General features: G+C 42.6%; 1 protein-coding gene across 1 annotated transcript in view; it reads left to right on the top strand.

Moving 5' to 3' along the window:
• MAD1L1 (mitotic arrest deficient 1 like 1) overlaps nt 1–20,857 on the top strand; it is a 366,427-nt gene that overhangs the window by 16,593 nt on the left and 328,977 nt on the right. The gene's annotated exons all lie outside the window — the stretch shown is intronic.

The raw sequence follows: 20,857 nt of genomic DNA, 5'->3' as shown, positions 1-20,857 counted from the left end.
TTTTTTTATTTTAAATGGAAAATATCACTTATTTTTCTGTTGACACTCTTTATCAGAATATAGAGCATTGTCCTGGCTTGAACACAGGGTGCATTTCCCAAACCAGTAAATGCTGTTTATCCACTAGGAGCAGGAATGGTTTTAGGAACGTGTGCTTGTGGTATGTTCTGCGTAGCGGGTGATTTGTTTGCCGGGGGAACTCCCCGGCCAGACGCTTCGTTTTGTGTTGCTTCCATATTTCTTGCAAGTAGCGTTTGAGATGCTGCTGAAAAACGGTCGGATAAAAGCCGCTTGCTTTCTTCCAGCATGTAGTGACCCGTGTTACGTGTAAATGGGTTGAACTGAGGTGCTCACTCTGCTGTGAAGGAGAAGCTTTCAAAAATACCAACACTTTTATAAAGAGCCACTTTCCTTACATTAAGCAATCCGGTTTGCCTTAAAGTGAAATTATCATTTAAATAGCAGAGACTAATCAGCAAGGGGCTGGTTTGCTACTGTCAGAAAGCTCAGATGCTCCTGCTTGATTTTTATTCAGCCTCTCATTTGGTCATTTCCACAAATCCAATAACCATGATAATGTTTAGCTCACTTTTAATTTTACCTTTCCATTTCCATTTTAGCATCTTTCAGTATTCCAGTTTTACACTTTCTGCTGTGCCTTCCCTCTCCCTTAGATGTGCGCTGTGTCATACCTCATTTGTCCCCAGTGTTTTATTTTCACAACAAAAACATAAAAATGAATCCCGTGCATGCTTCTTGAAGAAGATTTTGTTTTGCCGTAGCAATGCTTTTCTCAAAACCCTTCTCAAAACGCACAGACCTTTTCCAAATAGAAGCAACCCAAAATTTCTCATTAAGTGTTCAAACTCTTGTACTGTGCTGCTCCCTTCTACTAGTGGGCAAGGCCTTTATCTACAGGGCGAAGAATCCACGTCATTGGATCAAGGAGGACCAAGGTGCATCCTGTAACAGCCTTCTTTGTCTGGAGAACCGATCATCTTATCAAAGGAAACAGTAGATCTTATTGATTTGAATTTCTCTGTAACATTTTATCAAGAGAACCACTTGGGAAAGTATAAACTATGTGGGAGAAGATGGAAATTAATAGAAGAATCGTAGCATGTATAAGGAATTGTTTGAACAGGGATAGATTTGGCATTGTTGAAAGGGAAATGTGAGGATAAGTAGAATTCCTCAGTGGATCTGCTTTATTTAGTATTCCTGTTAATGATTTTGGTGCAAAAATTTGGTATGTGCTGATAAAACCTGACTGATGGGGCCAGGTTCAGAGGATTCATAAATACACAAAAGCTGGATATGCAGAACAGAGTGACCCTAAGGATTAAAGAAGTGGGACGAAATTCAGTGAAACAAAACACAAGGCTCTATGGAATTGGGAGCTGAATACAAACTGCTTTTGTAAAATGTAGCACATGTGGTGGAAAGGAGCGGAAGAAGGGCCGTGGACTTGTTTACAACAGAATGGCTGTTAGTTCTCTCACATAGGATACACCAGGAGAACTTTGGTGGAGGTAGCAGTGTACAAGTGCCTCTGTAGATGGCCTGGGAGATGCTTCTCAGAGTTCTGCTCACCTGTGGAGGAGGATGGTGGGACCTCAATGCAGAAAAGGGCTGTTGGTGGGAGCTTGAGAGCCCCTGAACCAGTGGGGAGTGCAAGGACTGGTCTCTAGCACAGGCTGGCAGGAGATACAATTACTGCCAAGAAATACACAGATGGAGAAGGAAAGGAGATCAATACCAGTGAGCAAAAGAACCATCTATACCAAAGACTAGCATTGGAATTCAAATCAAATCACTGTAACTCTGCCATGAATACAGCTAGAAGGAGGTTCTAACTTTCAGAAAGTCTATGTTCTAAATGCAGCTTCCAGTGGAGTCAAAAGTACACAGATTGCTGCTTCTGAGGTGGAGCTCCACAAGGGTATGGAAGAGATGACTTGAGTTCTTAATAGCAAAGGGCTAGATGGGACCTGATCTAAAAGACCCTTTTCCATCCCACTTTTACATGAATGCACATCTACCAGGCTGTGAGCAAGGGAATGGGTCAAGAGCAGGAGTTGTGGAGCAGTATATTTTAGTCTGGAATTGCCGGCGTTGTTTAATACCAAGGTTCTGAAAACTGCGGCTGGGAAAGGTGGGGGGTTTAGTGAATAAAAGTAGATCTTGCCCATCTCACTGTATACAGAAAACAGCAACTGTGGCCAGGGACCCGACGTGCGAGAGCCGCTGACCTTTGTTCATGTGGAGAAATACGCAGTTTGCTGAAAAATGTGCTGAACTATTAAGCAGACTTTATCTGCTGGTGTAGATAAGAGCAAAATATGATTTGTATCGTCTGAGAGGCTTTTCGGAGTGTATTTGGTGCAGGTTATCTTGATGGCGTTTTGAAAATGATTCACTCCTGAGTTTAATGCTGAACCTCATCGGTGTGTAGAGCGAGGACTCGTGGGAGCTGGGAAGGTGCTGCTTTCGTTGTTTGTCTCTGGTTTGTCACCAGTGCAGGGGGGAGTTCTGTGCTGGATCAGCCAGGAAAGGTCTAATTTTCAGTTTTAATAAGCTGCCAAGAGTAGCAACATAAAGATGGGGTGGGAGAAAATGGGAAATGCGTGAACATTAAACCGTTTCAATTTTTTAGCATCTTTAAAACGCTCCTGGTTCTGACAAACCGGCCTAAATGCCTTGTGCTATTATTATGTAAGCCTCGTCCTTAAGCCTCTTCTCTATCTTTCCTCCCTTGGGTCCTCTGCCAGTGAATATTTTTGACCCAAGCACGTCTTTACCTGGGCTGTATTGTTTTTCCTCACAAACTGCTTTATTAAAGGGAATATGCTTGTAAATATACCTTTGTTGTGTGCTTGTAGCAGCAAAACCACTACACAGTTATTTCAAACCTTTCTTAAAGGGCATGGTGAACTTGAAATGTTAGAGAGTTAAAAGATTAATGTGATAAGTGCCTCGAGGTTCTCTTGAACTCGCTGTGATTACGTAAGTGCTGTTTGTTATTTTAAAATAACATACAGCACAGAAATTGCCATGTTAGGTTGGATTCTTTACTAATCCATCTCTGGTCCAGTGTCAGGAACAGTGGTGTCCTGATCTAGATCAGAAAATCCAGAGGAACATGAAAGACATGGAGCACCTTTCATTCCAAAACTCTGTCAACTTTCATCAGCGTAGAATTTACTTAAGCATAAAGATGTTTAATTGGTGTTCCCCCCACCTTTTTAGAAGTAAAAACTCTTGACAGGAGATACTATGTGCATAGAATAAATAGAAAAATGTTTTGCTTTGATACTTTTTCAGATGTAATCTTTCTTATTTGAAACAAAATGCAACAAAGTTGTAAAGTATGAGAGAAAAGCGAGCTGCTTAAGTGCTGCTTTTCGTAGAAATGGTGCCTTTTCCGCTTGCGATTCTCTTTGGGGCAAAATGAAAAGCGTTTTTCGCCTTAACTTTGTGATCTGATTTTCCTGCGCGGCTGCTCTGTGCTGGCTCAGCTGCGTCTGGCTTCTCCCCCACCTGGGGAGGAACAACTACGAGCTGGAACCACCGTCCCGAAGCCAGAGCAGAATTGGGCCTGTGAGAACTGGCAAGATTCCCAATTTGAAAGCGAAGGTGGGAGCGCTGGGCCCGAACGGATCGCTGTGTTTGGCCAACGCCTGGAATCGGTGTCTAGAGCTTCTTTTCTGACCTGGCCAGCTGCGGTAGGAGCTCAGGGCTCTTGTTTTCAAATGAAGCTTCCCATGGGTTTAGAGCAGCTTGTAGAAAATGGCCCCAGGCTTTTTCAGCAGAAAGAAGATAAAGCGTGCCCAACTATTCCATGTAGCCACACAGTTAAGAGGTGGAGGTGTGGGGAACCTTCTTTCCTGCCCTGCCACTAATGTAAAATGCAGGGAATGCATTGGCAAAGCTGCTTTTTATTTATTATTACATTCATCTGGTGGCTGCTGATGCTCTGAAACGTGTTCTGCGCATACTTTGCTCATCACCTGGCAGTGAAATGTTTCTTCTAATGAAGTCATGGCTGTTGAATGGCATTCTTGTAAGAGGATGATGCATTTTGGAATAGTGTGTTAGAAACTTCTGCACGTTGAAGCAGCTCTCAACTTTTACTGCCTCTTGCTATAAACAGAAATAGGATCTGCCAGAGATCCTGACCTCCCACTGTAGTTGGAAGTTTGGCTTTTCTAGAAATGTATTTACTTGAGATCTTGAGCATTTCTTCTTTTCTAGTATGAATTTGACTCAATCCTTACCAATTCCCTTTCTCTATGTCATTCTCAACTCTGTTGTCTGCAAAGTTAACCATTTCTGTGCCTCTTTGTGGGGAGTAATGGGTGACTGTTGTAAGAACCATTTTCTAGCACAAGTTGTTCTTGCAGGAGTTGCTTTTGAGTTCTCATGACTTGCTTAACCTCCCTTCTAGAGATACTCGGCTGTGAACAGTGCAGGGAAAGGAAGATCGATCTTTTGTGTAGGAAGAAATATGAAATTGTGGATTTTCCTGAGTTATGCTCTGTGGAGTTGATGTCAGTTCTGATGGAACAATCATTCTCTTTCTGTAGTACCCATGAAGCTGTTCAGCGAGGGCTTGAAATCCTAGTGACTCTTCTGAGGACAGAAATGGGGCGTCTGGCTTTGAGAATGTGTTCAGTTATCAGCATCCTCAATTAGTCAGCCAGTCATCAGTTAGTTCACTTGAACAGTTTTCAGTGATACTTCACAGCTCCGTTATTGACTCAGTTCAGAAGACGATTTAACCTAGTTATGAATTATTTTTACTCGGTTTTCCTGGTATATTTGCAAATAACATTTCTGACTCTATGCTCTTTTTGCTCCCAGAGTTCAAGCTTTGTGGCTTCAGGTGGTTTTCTGCAGATTTAGCAGCCAGGGTTGATGGCATCAAGCCTGTTGTGTGACAGGCCTCTCATTTAGGCCTGATGGTTTCCAGTGTGACTTTGGCAAAGACATCATCTGCCTTCTGGAGAGCTAGCCCGCTTGTCAAGGTGACAAACACCTGTCGGCTCGCCTGTCTGCAAGCGGCTGGCAAGGGGAAATGCAATTGGCACTTGGTAATAACTGATAGATTTGAAAGGCTGGTGGAGAGGGAGAGTGAAAAAGCGTTCCGCATCTCGTTTTTTTTTTTTCCAGTTGGGTAGACATGGTTTGTGGAAAATATTTGTGCTCCTGTCTGTGTGGCTTATGATAGCTGCTAACGGTGCTATTTTTCAATGTCAGTCTTTTGACTGTATTTAGATATTTATAATAACTAAAATATTTGTCTGTTTCTTGTATCTCGTGCTATTCTTTCCAACAGCGGTGTGTCTACATCAGTAGAGTTTCATGAAATCATAGAATACTGGCTTGGAAGAGACCTCCAGGACCATCTGGTCCAACCTTTTTTGGCAAAAGCCCAGTCTAGACAAGCTGGCCCAGCACCCTGTCCAGCTGAGTCTTCAAAGTGTCCCATGTTGGGGCAAAGTTTGGAGGACACACATTAAACCCTTAATGTCGCTTTAGAGTCAGCGCTTGTGTTTAATGTTTTCATGGTGTAAGTTGGTTAAATATTTGCCAGAACAGGCTTTCATGAACAGTTTCTAGTGCCATATAATGTTAGTAATTATATGTCAGACAAATCTGGTAATATACGGTATCATAAGAACGGCACTTTTGTGTCTAAGACTGTAAGGGCTACAAAATAAGTCCTTGACTCTTGGGAATTGAAACGTCAGAAGGACGATTACCAAAGTTTTAGTGTCTCTATCAGTCCATGGCTTTTGTCCTGGAGAACGGGATGCTTTTGGCATTAAACTGGGATTCAGATCTATGGTGCAGGGACTAAGTCACTCCATGGAATTTGATGGAATTGTATCCGACAAGAATCCAGATGCTCTCAGCCTCAAATTGCATGTGGGTTTTCATCGCTTTACAGAGCTGTCTCTCACTAGGTTGTTTCTTATCCTTTTCTGTGCTTGGTAATTTGGAATCATTAGGTTTGTATGTGCTGCCCGTTGCGTTTTCTATCCTTGCTGTGCTGAGGGGGGTCTAAGGGACTGAGCTGAACCGAGAGGGTAATAACCACTTTCTCCTCGTCCCCAACGCGCTGTGCTTGCCAGGGGCAGCTGAGGGCTCAGGTTGTCTGGCTGTAGTGGAAGAGCTGCGGTTCCCTTCTGTCTCAACAATAAGCTTTGTATCTGTTTGGACAGTAATGAACTGCTTTTGTTTCCTTCAGAAACGTGCTCTGCTGTCTGGAGCGTTTCCATTTACAGACAACCCTTGCCAAATTAATTTTATTTAATTATCTCCCAGGGCTAAGCTTGAATACATTTTGTGTTAAATTCAGTGTTTCTCCCTCTTCCGAACGAAATGGACTTAATATCCATGTTAAAATCTGATTAAAACTAAAATTGAGTTTTTTGAAGTCTGATTATCCCATGAAATGGAATTTTTAAACCTAATTATGAATGGATTTGCATACATTTTTAGCACCATTGAAAAGGAAGTTGAAATAAATTTATTAATGAAATCTCCTGCTGTCTCCTTGGACCATGACAATTGCTGGAGAGTGAGGGAGTAGGAGGGGAGGCGAGGATAAAAACCCTCCCTCTTTTGAAATATACCCTCTCCCCCCCAAATTAATTCCAGAGCTGCTTTGACCCTGTCTAATTTTTATTCCTCTCTGCCACACAGTCCAATTTATGTAATTGATGGCCTTTCAGACGGTAACTATACAGTTGAGCTGGTTTCATGTATTTAAAGCCTTTGTGCTTTCTGAAGGGAGGATATGGGGAGGCAACATTTATTTCAACTATTATGTTCTTCCCCTTTTTTCCGAGGTAGCCCTGATACAAAATCAATAGGCAGCTCTCGTTTTTCCTTTCCGAGAAGTTGGATCTGAGAACATTCATTTTAAGCCTGATAAAAACTGGATAGTTTTACAGACTGTGGTGAACATGCACATGGGATTTGTGATTGTTTGTATCGTTCCCTGGCTTTGAAGTAAAAAGTTCTGTGTAGGATGTATTTGAGTCTTTCTCTGCTCCCGTTCCCTCAGGACTTGGACAGTGGTTCTCTATGGAAAAAGTGCCAGTGGAGGATGTGGCTGCTTGGCCAACTTCAGCTTTGGGGAGCAGGTGCCTGTGCAGGGAGGTGTTGGCTTCAGGGGGAGACTCATACTGTTGAACCGTTCTCACACTGATTGAAAAGTTCTTTTCCTTACATGAAAGGTAGAACTTAAAGATACGGCTTCTTGGGGGGGGTCGGTCATCCTCTTACCCAGGGTTACAGAAAGCGCTTTGCATGCATAAGCATTAGTTACAACATTTTAAGAGTATCTTCTCTCTCTCCCATGCTGTGCGCAGATATTTTCTTTTTCTTGTTCAAAAATTATAGTAGATGTGGAAGAAAAAAGCGTTTTGGCAATTCTGATACATGACTCTGCAAAGAGTAAACGCTCAGCATGCGGCCAAGCGTTCCGTAAGCATTTGCAGAGCTACGTTTGAGCAGAGGAACTTGTTTTCAGTCTACCTTTGTGTTTTTTATTTTAACCCTGTCTTTACAAAGGTTAAATACGAAATGTAGGGGAGGTATCAAGTTCTACAAGAAATGCTTAATTCTGGAGCTGTTTCTTTGAGATGCCTCTGAAGTGGGCAGTTTGTGAGGGGAGCTGTGGTTCAGCACAGGGAGGAGGAATCTGGAAGCGGAATCTGAAGAGTTCAGAGTATCTGATGCACCTTTTCCTCAAGCGTGGAGCTGTTGTACAAATCTGCAGTCAATGCAACGAGCAGAACCCAGATGCTGCGGATCCTGGAGATCTCCAGTGGGGCAGACGTTGTGAAGGCTTCTAGCAGGATGGATTTTAACTCTTTATTGTTGTCTGCTTGGTTCTGTATCATCCATTCTCCAAAGGCAAAGTAACTGGTTGTGGGTGGTCCTGTATACTATATTGTACAGCATGGTGAAATAAGACCTTGGAGGTAAATGTGCATGCAAGGAAGGATGCCAAAGTGGGGTGAAAAAAGGATGTTTGTTTCTTTTAATGCAGAGAATAGGAGCTTTTTCTCTTCTGTCAATACATTTCAAATTTTAGAAACTGTTTATCATCTAATTTGTGCTTCCTCTTGTAGCTTCAGGCACTGAACGTGACTAAAACTTGGTGATAGTGTTAAGCCGAGATGGTGTCAAAGTGCTTGTGATACCAGTCCCGTCCTTATAATCCTGGCCACAGGAGCCGGTGGCAAAGCCGCTGGGAATTCGTCGTCGCTTTTGGCTGCTCTGCACCCTGCGCTCGCTGAGCTCATGTACCGGTTTGTGAGAGCGAGCTGGCAACAGAACAGGAGTCACCGAAACGCCGCTGTTTACATCTTTAATGCAATTACACTATAGCAGTTCCACTTTCTATGAACAAGTCTGAAAGTCTGCTTCTGTTTGCTTCTGACGTTAATTATTCGTTATTTATGGATGATGGCGATTGGGGTTTGGCTTTCACAGGCAGGTTTGTTATATCCACTTAGCTCTGACTGCTTTGGCATACTCTAAGACTCGGTTATTTTCCCAGCATTTGTTCCTAATGTTCATCATTCTTCTTGATGTTAAAACTCCAAGTATGTAACACAACTCTGCTTTGGGGAATGAGAGACTGATGGGATGGGCTGAGTTGGCTTTTTTGTTTCTGTGGGAAATGTAGGAAGAGCTTTTCATTTAAAAGCTGAGTTTATTGCCACGGCTGAGGGCAACTTTTATTGTCACGTTCTGTTAAAGGACTTGGATATGAGGTGCTCTATATGTGCGGCTTGAGAGATTTGGATGTTAAGGAGAGAAAGCAGGATTTCAATGTGAGATGGGATTGATGGAGAGGGGGGATTTTTGCACCGTCTTTCTATAATACTGGGGTGCCAGCACCTCTGTGGCAGCAATGGCGCTCTTGGGATTCTTCTGCTTTAATGACTTGTGTCATCTGCTTCATCCTGGGACTGCAATGTTTAAGTCTTGCTATGTCTCATGTTTGTTAGTAGATGCCTAGAGCTGATGTTAATGGGCTTCCGTAAAGCTTTCGGTCTCAAATGTTATTCGTCCTTCACTTTGAATATTAAATTTTTAGAAACTTTCAAAAAAAAAAAAAAAAGTAGTTTGAGAGCTACTGCATTTGTTTAAAGTTCTGAAAGCTTTTTTTTAGCTAAACAGTTCAAAGAGCGCATCTCGCTAATCAGAGGCATATTTTTGCATCCCTGGGGTGGTCACAGTGTTTTAATTGGAACTCGGGCTTCTTTGAAGTCCTTTTTAATCCTCCCTGAGCTGGGGGAAGAGGGTTTGAAGGCAGCGCTGTAAATCTGAAATGTCTTCGTTTTATTTACATGTGTCTGGGGACGTGTGTAATTCGTTTTGCCAAAGTTAAGCTCACTTGCCAGCTTGCGGACAGCTGGGTGAGCAATGTGCCTCGTTAGCGGGGAGGCCCGAGCCCGGCGAGGGGTCACGGACACTGAGCTCACGTGTCTGTGGGTTTGTTAAAACCGGGAACAGAACTACAGGCTCTGAATGGGAAATGAACTCAGTGGGAAACGAGAGGCCGGACGAGGCAAAAAGCTGGGGTTTAAACTCGTGGGTTAGGATTAACTTGCTAGAATGGCACTCAAAAATAATATCGCATACAGATATTTGATGGCTTCACAAGTTAAGAAACAAAAGGTTTAGGGTACAGCTCTTACGGTTGATAGCTTCAATTGTCCTTTACGTCAATATGGGGTTAAACTTTCTCGAGCTTGGATTAGAGAGTTTTTCAGGTGTTGTAGTCAGATGGCTTGAACTCCTTGTAGCTCAAGTTCTAAAATGAAGGCCTTGCTTTGGTCTGTTCTCTAGAGAATTCTAGTCTTACTCCAAGCATGTTACACACTTGATGTATCCACCCTGAACGGAGCCTCAGTGGCAGCTGATGCCTTTTGTGCCACCTTGATACGAGTAACTTGTAGGAATGTGCTGCTACTGACAGGGGAAACATTTTCCTTAAGTGTTCTCTACTTTATTTGTTCCATTAATTGATATTAATGATAAATATAGTCATTTATCAACTCTGTGTTTCTGTACTTCAGTAAAATTTTTAACCTTCTGCATTTGCTGGAACTAGGATTTTTTACTTTGGGCTGCTGCTAGAGTTGAGAGATCGTGAAAAGCCTTGGAATAATATTTGCTTGAATGTGGATAGTTTTTAATTAATAAAGCAATAGACTTAACTTCAGTTTTCTGTCTGAAAGAGTAACTTCAGTATTCTGAAGAGCTGGGCCCTTGTGGCCAGGAAGCCAATGGTACCTGGGGTGGGTTAGAAGGGGGTGGTCAGTAGGTCAGAGAGGTTCTCCTGCCCCTCTGCTCTGCCCTGGGGAGACCACACCTGGAATCTTGTGTCCAGTTGTGGCCCCTCAGTTCCAGCAGGACAGGGAACTGCTGGAGAGAGTCCAGCGCAGCCACCAAGATGCTGCAGGGAGTGGAGCATCTCCCGTGTGAGGAAAGGCTGAGGGAGCTGGGGCTCTGGAGCTGGACAAGAGGACACTGAGGGGGGACTCATTCCTGGGGATCAATATGGAAAGGGGCAGTGTCAGGAGGATGGAGCCAGGCTCTGCTGGTGACAACCAGTGACAGGACAAGGGGCAGTGGGTGCAAACTGGAACACAGGAGGTTCCACTTAAATGTGAGAAGAAACTTGTTGGGGGTGAGGGTGGCAGAGCCTGGCCCAGGCTGCCCAGGGGGTTTGTGGAGTCTCCTTCTGTGCAGACATTCCAACCCGCCTGGACACCTTCCTGTGTAACCTCATCTGGGTGTTCCTGCTCCATGGGGGGATTGCACTGGATGAGCTTTCCAGGTCCATTCAACCCCTGACACTCTGGGATTCTGTAGAATCGTTGTCAGAACTTTACTTGTGACTGATGTTATTGGATGATATTAAAAAAACAAGCACAGAAAAATGCATCAGTTAAAGTAACTTTTACTGTATCTTCAAGTTGCAGTTTAGAGTAGTGAGATTGAAGAGGTAATGTGATTGTAATCATAAGTAAATAAGAATAATATATGGATTGTCAAATCATTGTATATAAAAGTAGCTGAAAGTATGTCCTACACTCTTAGAAGGACCTGCAGACAGTCATTCAGAATATAGCCTTGTGCTCAAGATTAGGGATTTTGTATTACTGTTGGCTAATATTTCCAGCTGATAAGAGTCTGGGAAAACAATGTAATCAATAAAGATGTTGAAAAAAAATACAAGAATTCAGGTAAATTAGTGTTCTGCAAGGACTATCTCAGACAGGTGTCAAAAAACCAAAACTATCCATTTAGTGTAATCTGTAAAATGGTCGAATAAACGTATTGTCAGTATGTAGTCTTGGTTGCAGCTCTCTTATCAGACAGAGCCCTGGTTATCTATAGAATTGATGTCCCTGTGTTAGTAATTTCCATGTGGTTGGAAGTGGTGCTGGGAGGGTGTGTTGGATACACGTGGGGTTGTGGTTTTGTCTCTAAGGGTCCTCTGTTGAATGGTACCTCTTGGAAAGATACAACATCTGTCTACTCAGAGCTTGTTTCCAATGAGCAAATATTTGTATTTCAGTCGGTGGTTTTCAGATATTAATTTTTTGCTTGCGATTACTTAAAATTATCCGAATGCTTTGAAAAATCTTCAGGATACCCATGTGGTTAGAATAAATAATTGGTGTTCTGCTGCAATTCTGTTCTTCAGATTAGTTTGATTTACCTCCCAATTCCCAGGCCCCTCGTCAATCCTTAATTATTCCCAGCAAATAGTTCACGCCAACCGCTCTGCCCAGCTCTAGATTGTCGAGGTTGTTCCAACTCTGTTGACAAGTGTAAACTATAGGAAAAACTACCCTACTTCTGACTCCCTAAAATAAGTTATTCTATTCATTTCACAGCATTATTTTTCCTGTTAGCTCTTTTTCTTCTTTTACTCAAATTATGTCCATGATGACGTAAAATACTTAAAATAGCTTTTGCCGCTACACAGTAAAATGAAACATTACATTATTAAATGTGTTTACATTTTGTGCTCAAAATCTTAAGGGCAGTATGTACAAAATCATATGCCACAATAATTTCCTTTCAGCATCTTCATTAATACATAGTTACATGCCCCAAATTAAATTGCAAATTGAGAAAAAAACATTTGCTTCTTTAATTGCAAAGATCACGCTGATATCTACTCGAGCAGCAAACAGCCATTTTAAAAACCCTTTATCATCATTTCCAACCTGACTACTTCTGTGCTACTGCTGGTAAGTAGCTAAAAGATGCTTTACAAGTTAGTATCCTAAAGTCTTGAGTAGTACAAGGCTATAGTTGGTTTAGAATGTCAGATTGATTGTGGGTGAATCCTTAGGGATGTTCCTCCTTAGTATCAGACTTCATTTCATTTTATTTTGAAAGAAGAGATGAACCAGTGATGAAATACAGTCATGGACACGCTGCTGACCCGGAGGAGAACGCTGCGGCTGTTGCAGGAATTCTCTGTTGATAGGGACCAAGGGTTTTCCTCATATCAAACCACACGATGCTTTGAAGCATCTCAAAGATGCTGGTTCTTACAGATTAGTAAGTACAACAGGTTCGTTGTGCTTCCTGGATAACCTGGAAAAGGGAAGACCTTAAGAACTGTTTGTTTTCTGACACTGGAAAAACATAGGGAACAGAATATTTAATAGTATGGCAGATAGGCTCTGTGTTTCTTGAGTTGTAAATCAAGTGGTTCATTGTTGTCTTTATAAACTGTTCCATTTTATGCAACTGAATTCAAGCCAAATGAAATTTCTTATGTGTTATGGCATGATTGAAATATGTGGACTCTCTCTCCTGTTTTTTCTTTCTGGTGGGATAAGGCATAGCAATGCATAATGCAAGAAGGAATTGATTTCATCTGTACCATTCTACTAAAAAGATGGGGTGTTTTGGTTTTGTTTAAGCAGAGACTCAAGAGCAGGTCCATACATCTTTTTTTTCCTTATTTATGCTGCAAATCGTTAGCTTTTGTGTCAAAAAACCTGAAGAACGGCAGCAGGGTGAGGAGCAGAGCATGTTTAGCTGCGGCTGTACAGAGCGGTCAGCCTTGTGCTGGATGGGAAACAGCAAAGCAATGGACAGACATCCCTGGGGGCTCGCAGCACTACACAGTGAGTTTATGGGGATAGACTTGGCTTTAGGAAGAACTCAAGACGGTTATTCTGTTTTTCTAGTTAACTGTTTCCCTTGCTACTTCTGTACTTTGTCTGCAGTAGGAAGCGTAGGTTAGTTTTGACTCTTAACAAGTCTAGTCATGACAGTACTAAAACACACAATTATTCACCCACCCCAAAAACCAACATGCTGATGTGGAGGCGGATCTCTCATGACAGAGGTAGCATGGACCTCTCGCCACTTTTTGGGAGCCAGACGGTTCACGTATCTCACCCTTGAGCCTCCTTATTGCAGTTTCCATGGGGCCGATGTTACCTGAGCGATGGAGCCTGGGGATGTTCACATGAGAAGAAAGCTGAGCCGCTTTACAGCTTCTCGACAGGGGGAATTTCAGCAAATGGATTCAGCAGCAGCAAATGAAGCGAGCGCAGCCCGGGACTGCCCTGCAGCCCGCAACTGGTTCTGCTCCGCTGCTCTCTCCAAATTGCACCTGCACAAGAAAAGCCTGGAAGTCTACAATGATGATTTGTGTGAGCTGGACCCGTTTTGGAAAGGCAACGCTCACTGTGTGAAAAGCTCAGCCGTGTGCTCTAGCACTTTTAAATCAAACTATAAGAAATGACTTTGGTTTGACCGTGACCTCTGGAAGCTCTGGATTGCACATGGTGCGGTCACTGTGCAATGGCTTGACGTCGGGGTGAAGATTAAAAAAATAAACTACTATTTTTATCTCACCTTCCAAATCAGCAGGTTCAGTACTAGGACATTCCCTCTCCTTGAGGTCTGTTAAAGCCTTTCCCTTGTAAGGTTACGTTCAACTGTTCGACGTGAGCGCTTACCACGTTGCAGCGGTCTGTTCTGCGCTCGCTGTTGGAGCAGCCATAGGGATGAGATGCAAGTATGGAATGTTGAAATGCCCACCAAATTACTAATTTTTTTCCAAGCAAGATTGATTTTATCTTGTTGAATTCTTAAATATATCTTTAAAGTAGAAATGAGAACTGAAAGATTAGTTGTGATGCTGTATCATTAACTTTAGGAGGAAAAAACCTTTTTTCATTAAAACCCTGAAAAGTATTGAATGGCTAAGATAGTTTTCTTCCTTTCCTTTTCTCTCCTCTTCAAATTATGGCTTGATTGGATGAGTTGCGAAGTTTGCAGTTGCTTCAAAAGAGATGTATCAATTGTCTTTAGAATTGTCAAGACACTTACAAACACTTAAAAGGCTTCCTTACAAATAAGTTTTTCTTCTGCTTCAAGTGGTTAATGGGACGTTTGCATTGGTAAAGAGCAATTGCGTTTATTGATTCTATCTTTGCATAAATATGAAGTTTCTTTTCTAAACGAAGGGAGCCTCAAGCTGAGATTGCTTATTGCTTTCAGTCTACACTTCAGATTTCCTCCATTCACTTTGTACATAAAATATGAAGGATGCAATTTATTGGAGAGACAGAGTAAGGTTTACCTTAGTTTTGCTTTTTTGACAGCTCTTAACACCTTGAATGAATAAAGGTAAATGACTGCTCTTCAAAACATTTTAATTAAAGTGTTACAAAACACTAAATGTGTCCTAATTGCCTAGGGAATTTTGAGAATTTATTTTTGTGAGCGTTGTGTTGTAGCAGATTCTTTGCCATATGGTTTACTTAACATAGTTAGCAATAGAAATGGAGGACGTAGGCATGATAACATTGACAAATAGGTGTAACCACCTGAACAGAAGCTTGAAGGGGCTTTTTTGGCAAGAGAAGTACTGCTGTAAAGCTTAATTCTCAGACATTCCAGGCCAGGACACCACATTTCAGTTGCAACGTTTTCCTTTGGTCTGGTGAAGAGGAGCCACGGTCGGTGCCCAGGGAGGTGATGTGTTTGTTGAGCGAGTTGCAGTTTTCTGAGTTAATATGAGCAAATTAAACCTGAGGACTCAGTGCTGCTGTATTTTGGGAAGCCTGTATTTGCTGTTGTGATTATTGTTGTTTGCGGTAGTTTCTTGGAAGGCAAGTCATCACAGACACGGAGCGGCTTTTGCACTTGCTGGTGAAGCTTAAGAAATAAGTGGGAGTCCTGTAAAGCAGAGATAGAGGAGATGAAGCAGTTGTAGAACTCCAATATACAAAAAGGATGTTTGGGGGATTCGCTTCAGACGCACAGGAAAAGACTTAATACAGACGTCCCACAGCCTTTCTAATCACACAGAAATATTTAACACAACTAAAGTGCCTTTCCAGAAATCTTCTGGTGCTGTCATGTTGTTGTTCTGTGTTTTGTTCTTCAGATGCTGTTGTTTTCCTGTCTCAGAAGATTAAATTCTTGTTTGAAAGCAGAAAAAGTTTTTCTTGGAGAGACAACAATTTAAAAACCTTCTTGTGTTTCTTATATATAATATAAGAACATGTAGGGAACAAAATCTGGATTTTCTACTTTTTGGAGACGACTTTTTAAAAACAAACCAACCAAAAACCAACCTGGAAATGTGTTTTGATCGAAGAGGGAGCAGTAGCTGTGCCCTCCCTTTCTGGGACTGCTTCTCTTAACCAGCACTTTAGTGAAGACTTCTGGCTCTGGCCGCTGCCGGTTAATGATGCTCAAGTGTAATGCAGTTTATGAATTGACCTAAAATGCCGCGCATGGGAATGTTTCATTTCAATTTAATAGGACTTAGGCGCAACAATAAAATCTGTCATTGGCTATTCATACCGAGTTAAAACTATATAGAGAGCTGCTAATTCCACAGAATTCCCCAAATCAGTAATTCTGAGTAATCCAGTATTATAAGTGTGTTATTTGGTAGTTTCAAGCAAGTTTAATTAAAATGAAACAGAAGTGAAGATCTTGGCCCCTCAAACAGAGTTGACTAAGTGCCTGTTTTTCTATTTAGTTTGACTTTTTTTTAGTTGCACTTTTCATGTCAGCTGCAATCAAACCTTTTCCTTTGCTGGGTGTTTTGAAACATTTTATAGAAGTAATAAGAATTCGACATTCTAATAAATTATAAATTAAAAAATATCCAAATTTTTAATTTAACGTCTTCATCTGCTTTCCGAGTCCTAATTCTCAGTGTGTAACTGTCATAGTTTATACCAAAATGGTAACAGATCTTTAACGAAGACGGTTCAACAGAGGTTTCTAGCAAATGCCTATGAAACGCCAGTCGTGTGCATTTAAAAAAAGGCATAAAAAATCCCAGAAGCTTGTTAAAAGTGTGCCAGCGGGCACTTGGGGGCCATTGAGTGACTTGGATGGGCATCCCATTAAGTTAATTCTTCGCTTCATTTAAAGAATTTTAGGTTTTTTCTAAAATCGTTTTAAAATGGCTCCTTTTCAAATTATCTACACTTCAAAGGAAGTCGAAGAGCTTTGGTTAAGAGCAGTTTTGTCCCTCTCGTGCCAGCTGCGCTGGCCTAATGTACCCGTTTAGGGCACAAAAACCTCTTGTTTCCAAATTAGGCTCAAATTCTCATATTTGCTTGAGTTTTTATATTTGATTTTTGCTTAAATGTTACTGCAGAAGGAAATGCTCTCTCGGGATGAGGTGCTGGGACAGAGGAGGAACTGTCCAGCTTGTGATTCCTTGTGAGAAAGGAGCTGAAGTTGGTAATTTAATCTGCACCTGCATTTTGGAAGCCGCTTGTCATTTGTTCTTCACGTTATCTTTATAATTACACAGTATATGATTCAGTTTTAATAACACGCTCTTGTGTGTGTTTCATTCACAGGGTTTTGCACGGCTCATGCAAACTAGGTGGTTTTTCTTTGTTGTCGTGGTCCCATGGGCTCTGTTGTTACACGGGAAGGAATCGGGTTTTGCAGGGAAACAGGGACAGTGCAGAAAGATGATGCAGCTTTTCAGAAGGGGAGTTCTGGGCATATTTACGTAAGGATAGTTTCAAACTTCCCTTCCGTAGCATTGGTGATTCAGGTAGTGTTGTTAAGCTATATTGTCAGGCAGACTTCTTGGCTTTTTAATACTGGTTTTCATATCAAATCCAGTATATCCAGTATAAGCTGGGGAATAACCTCTTAGAGAGCAGCGTAGGGGAAAGGGACCTGGGGGTCCTGGGGACAGCAGGGTGACCATGAGCCAGCACTGGGCCCTTGTGGCCAGGAAGCCAATGGTACCTGGGATGGGTTAGAAGGGGGTGGTCAGTAGGTCAGAGAGGTTCTCCTGCCCCTCTGCTCTGCCCTGGGGAGACCACACCTGGAATCTTGTGTCCAGTTGTGGCCCCTCAGTTCCAGCAGGACAGGGAACTGCTGCAGAGAGTCCAGCGCAGCCACCAAGATGCTGCAGGGAGTGGAGCATCTCCCGTGTGAGGAAAGGCTGAGGGAGCTGGGGCTCTGGAGCTGGACAAGAGGACACTGAGGGGGGACTCATTCCTGGGGATCAATATGGAAAGGGGCAGTGTCAGGAGGATGGAGCCAGGCTCTGCTGGTGACAACCAGTGACAGGACAAGGGGCAATGGGTGCAAACTGGAACACAGGAGGTTCCACTTGAATTTGAGAAGAAACTTGTTGGGGTGAGAGTGGCAGAGCCTGGCCCAGGCTGCCCAGGGGGGTTGTGGAGTCTCCTTCTGTGCAGACATTCCAACCCACCTGGACACCTTCCTGTGTAACCTCATCTGGGTGTTCCTGCTCCATGGGGGGATTGCACTGCATGAGCTTTCCAGGTCCTTCCAACCCCTGACATTCTGGGATTCTGTGATTCTGTGAAATGTTTCATAAGGAGCCTTAGGAAAAATGATACGCAGCGAGCCCATCAGACAAAGGCTCTTGGGTCCAGAACATGTTAAGTGTGTGTTGAGATGCTGACAATCTTCTTGCTGTGGCATCGTTTCCAGGAGCACGTGAGATGAGGGGCTGCTCACAGCAATGAGGGCTGGCTGCGGCGCTTTGGGAGTTGACCAATTCTCTTCAGACTGAAAGCTCGACTGATTTAATTTCATTGTGCGTGCGGTGTTCATTCCTCTGCTTGGAACTGTGTAAATTTGGCTTTTGCGAAATTGCGTGTGATCAGGATGGGCTGCAGACCTCAGAAACAGGTTTGAAACCCCGCAACAAAGGTATTTGCAGCAAAAGTGCGTGCAAGAGGCGTCTTCATCTCTGATCACCGGACACGGTTTAGTTTTAAAGTGAACTCTTCTTTAGACAAGGTTAATACCCATTCACTTGGACTGTGCAGTATCTGTGCCACTCCACTTAAAAAAAGAAATCTAGTGCCAATAAAACGTTCTCCAGCAATAAGTATAAACCTAAAGCTGCCAACTGCTGAAACTGAGGCTGGAAGCTGATTGTTGATTTGAGTTGCCAAACAGATGAGGATGATGGTGTTCCATTGGAAGCCTGTCAGTAGCTATCATTACTAGAAATCTGCGGCTTTTATAATCCTGTCTCATTTTACTATTGGATTAATTTCAGTTCTCTGTCTCAGTCCTAATACATTATAGCATGCATTTCTGAGAAAATGGGGAAAAATTGAGGCAAATATACTTTTCATTTTAAAAAGTCTGTGCAATTATTTCATTGATGCAGGGACCAAACACTTGTGTTGGCGGCCGGCACTGGACATGGCAAGAGATTCGCCTGATCCCGACTGTCTTTGTGATAAATCTGCTGTATTTGCTTGCCTTATGAGAGGCTTGGAGCTGCATTTTTCAGAGCCTTGTTGACTTGGCATTTAATTTTACAGAAATTATCCATGTTGAAATCGATGTGTCTACTTACAGCTTCTTTTTGCCCAACAGACTAAGCACACCCAGACCATTGCTGTCTGAGGTTTGCTGGTTTTTAGCTTCTTTCCACTCCAGTGGGTGAAAGATGATGAAGTGGAAAGGGAAACCTAATTTGTGATTCCTTTATCTCTCGATTTTTCTAGTTAGAAGCTACCATGGAAAGGTATCTACGTCCTTAGTTCATAGAGAAAAATCCGAGTCAAAGCTCCGCTTCCTGCAGATAGAAGCTAATGAACCCATGTTGAAATAAAACTGTGACTATTTTATAGGCTTCACTTGTAGGTTTTTTGCTGTTAATCTTTTTCCCTGCAGACATTGTGGAGCACGCCAAACCAACTGTCTTCCTCTTTCTGGCACATGTTATCGTTTAGTCTTCCATTTCTAACCATTAGAAAGAACCTGAGTCCACCAACTTGGAAACCAATGTTAGTGCAGTGTTAGATTTGAGCTTTTCAGAGCTGAGATCCCAGGAAACCAGTGTTATTTTTCCCTTGCTCTTGGGTTATGTGGAGATGCGGTTTGTATCAGTCTGGGCTGAGTGAGCTCTCCAGTGTTTGCTCCCATGCCCAGCCCTTAGGTGCCCTTAGTAAAGAGACGTGGAACTGTCTAAAATAAGAATCCTGCTCAGCTACTGGAGTTTGAAGTGTGTTATGTAGCACTGCAGCACATTTGAAAACCCAGATGCACTTAAAATTAACTTGTGTCTGCTACCAGAATTTGAATTTGAGGTGTTTTACCAGCTTGGTGTCTGGATTTCTTCTCAGAGCTCCCTTGGCCATTGAGTGCGATGTATTTGGAGTGCGGCGTTTCACCCTGTTCTGACAAATGGCTTTGGTTGCTGCAATGTGTCTCTGTTGCTGAGGGAGGCCATGTCCATCTCTTTATTATATATCGACTGTTAAGACTTGTATGTAACACAAGCGGTATTAGAGGTGTCCAGATTTTCTGCTGAGGAAAGCTACAGGTGTGCAGTTCTGGAAGGAAGACGCAGGAACCTTTGAAATGGGGTTGCCGGAGTTGAATACTGCCTGGCTGCACCAGCTCACTGTTTCCTTTTTACTTGTCTGGAAGCGAAAGATTATTAAAGAGAAAAAGTGATGCCTTTTCTGTATGTGAATAGTTGACTAAAAAGCGGTATTGTCAGATGAATGACTTTTCTTTAGTCCTAGGCTCAGTCAAAATGCAGATGGTCAAGCTAGAGGCACATCTACTTATTCATTTTTTGGAGTGGCAGCCTTCATTCCAGGGCTGTATTTGAATCATGTAAAATCTGGCCAAGGCTTAATTTCACCTGCCAGCACCAGTGAAGCCTTGGTTTGCATGTCGGGAGACCTGACAGAATGTGTTTCTACAGGCTTCACTTCTGCAAAATGAACTTCCCACAACCCTGTGGAAAAACACCCTTTCAAGGTTTGGGTCCCTCTTGCCCTTCGGGAGGGACGCGTTTTGCTGCAGCAAAGGGATGTACCCAGTACATGCTGTGATAGCCTTTCCAGCTTCCTTTCCTTTGAGAAATGTGATATAGATGCTTCCCTTTTAGGATGGGAAACCCTTTCTGGTGGCTCAAGAGAAAAAAATCTTCTTGTGTTGTTTGTAAGCTGCCTTCATTTAGACTTGAATCTCTTACAGTCACAATTTAAAAGTAGGTCTCCAAAAAGCAGAGTTACCTCCTGTGGAGACTGTTGATGTGGTTTCTGGGACTGCCAGGCTAGAGTTATCTTGATCCCACTCCACTAGCTTTAAGAATTTGTCATTGGATTTGTTGCAAAAATAAGCTTATTCCTGTCATGCAGAGCTGTTCCAAGCAGATCTGTGTGAATCTTTGATCTCTTTGACAAGAAAAGGTTATCAGTGGTATCTGAACCGCTAGCTAGAGCTGATGGATTATTTTGTTGGGTTTTTTCCTCGTGGCTCTGGGGTCACTGCTTGTATGAAGGAC

This window comes from Nesoenas mayeri (genome assembly GCF_963082525.1).
Source record: "Nesoenas mayeri genome assembly, chromosome: 15".
Taxonomy (NCBI): Eukaryota; Metazoa; Chordata; class Aves; order Columbiformes; family Columbidae; genus Nesoenas; species Nesoenas mayeri.
The sequence above is the reverse complement of the archived record's forward strand: the minus strand, read 5'-3'. Positions and strand labels throughout refer to the sequence as shown.